Below are 2079 nucleotides of genomic sequence, written 5' to 3'. Positions count from 1 at the left end.
TCTCTCTCTATGGTTAAACAGAGCAGCTCTTAGATTACCATCAAACTATTATGCCTCAGCCAAGATCTGGGCCCTTAGTTACATTCTCACATCAACAGAGATGAAGAGCCAATGGTAGAGAAAACACACTTTGTGTGGGCAGCAAAGTGCTTGCTTTATGCCCCACTTGATGGCCAGACAGGCCCAGACAGGCCCCTGTTATCCTCTGCTCACATCTCTGCCTGGTGCATTACCATGAGATAACCAGGGAGAGATTACTGACAGGTAACTGGTGAATTGCTACCAGAGACCTCCAGACCTGTGGTTATGAATTCAGGTCTTGTCTACCTCCATCAGCACAGAGAAAATTAAGACTTGCCTGTAGCTCCACAGACAGCAGGCAAGAAAGCAAGTCACAGGGATCCATCACACAGGGGCACAGAGCCTGGGGAAATGGACTAGCCTAGGGAATGGGTCATGAGGGTGACGACAGGGAGGTGCCCAGGCTCCAAGAATCTCCAAGTCTAGCTCCATGGTCCAGGAGATCTCCAGCATGGGCACCTGGGGATGTACTTGTCTCCCAGCTTGGCCCTACGTGGGCTGATAGAGATATGCCTGCTGGCACCGGGAAAGAACGTTTTGCCTTCCCCATTATTCCCCGGACCCGGTGGGTTTATCCACAGCAGGAGGGGCAAGCAGGACAGCCCCGGTCCCCTCTGAAAGGGCAGAAGCACCAGGAGACCCAGAAGCTCACACGTGGGCTGCAGCAGAGGGATCCTCCTCCCTCAGCCTCAGCCGGGCCCAGGCACTGACCAAGGAGCTGCCAGCATCCACGGGGGGAGCCTCGCAGTCCGCTGAGGACAAAAGCCGCGGCGCCTCCTGAGGAAGCCGAGGGGCCCCGGTACCGCCCGCGGTGCCTGATGAGGAGACCGGGAGGCTGAAGAACCCCGGTACCTCATGAAGAGACCAGGGGGCTAAGGGACCCCGGTGCTGCCCGCAAAGCCGCAGCGCCTGATGAGGAGACCGTGGGCCGCGGCAGCCCCACCCAGCCGCACGCGGGGAGGCAGCCCGGCCGCGGCGGGGCAAGCCGGCGCTGGAAGGCCACGGAGGGGAAGAACGGTGCCGCGTTTTTACCGGACTCCGGAGCATCCGCTGCAGCCCCGCCACCGGCACAGGAAGCAAGTCGAAGAGCGAGTCGAAGAGCGGGTCGAAGAGCGGGTCAGGGAGCGGGTCCCGCCCGCCGCTGCACCACGGGGCGGAGCACGGGGCGGAGCACGCCGCGCGGCTCGCCGGGAGCTGTAGTCCCGCCCGGCGCCACCGGTCCAGCCTCATGGCCGCGGATAAAGCCCCAAAGAACGGCGGAACTCGGGGAGGGGCTGCATAGCGAGAAGGGGTGGCGAGTGCAGTAAGGTGAAGCGAAGGCTCTGTGGCGCAATGGATAGCGCATTGGACTTCTAGCGTCATGACAGGAGTCATTCAAAGGTTGTGGGTTCGAGTCCCACCAGAGTCGTATTTTGTTTGCCGCCGTGAGGCTGTAATCGCTGCCCGGGTTCCGCACCGCGACCGGGGAGCCGGCGCTGCCTCGGCGGAAAGTGGCGTTGGTCCATGATACTGCTCAGGGGCGAGGCCCGTTTTGGGAGCGGGGCAGGGGGCGGGCCGAGTTACTGGCGTGCGGAGAGCAGCTGCGGAGCACGGCGCCGCCCGGACACTAAGAAGCGCGCAGGAGCCCAGCGGAGCGGCAATCACGTTCAGTAGCTGCTGTTGTCACAGCAGCAAAACAGCCCCACAGCACCACTGCTGGTGACAGCGGTGGAGCTGCTGCTTATCCACAACAAATACGTCCCCTCCCCTAAAATAATTTTCACATGGCTTGTATCTGCCACAATCATCCGCGCTTCCTGACCCTGCCGCCTCCTCCTTGCAGCCAAACGGCGGCTGCAGCGAGCAGGGCCCGAGCTGGCCATTGGATGATCTGCTGAGCAGACGCAGGTGCGCCACCTGCCGCTCCTGGTGCGCTGGCACCAACCCACGAGCAACGCTCAGCTGCGCCAAAGCAGCACAACCGTCACCAGCAGCCAGGCTGCTGCACAGCCATGCTAA

At 61.8% G+C, this 2079-nt stretch overlaps 1 non-coding gene across 1 annotated transcript; it reads left to right on the top strand.

The window, feature by feature from the left end:
* The first annotated feature begins 1399 nt into the window (after positions 1–1399).
* On the top strand, positions 1400–1489 carry TRNAR-UCU (transfer RNA arginine (anticodon UCU)). The gene is given in 2 exon segments: positions 1400–1436; positions 1454–1489. It is a non-coding gene; the product is annotated as a tRNA-Arg (tRNA).
* Positions 1490–2079: the final 590 nt, after the last annotated feature.

Source organism: Indicator indicator, chromosome 28, assembly GCF_027791375.1.
Source record: "Indicator indicator isolate 239-I01 chromosome 28, UM_Iind_1.1, whole genome shotgun sequence".
NCBI lineage: Eukaryota > Metazoa > Chordata > Aves > Piciformes > Indicatoridae > Indicator > Indicator indicator.
This window is presented reverse-complemented; position numbering and strand designations above follow the sequence as displayed.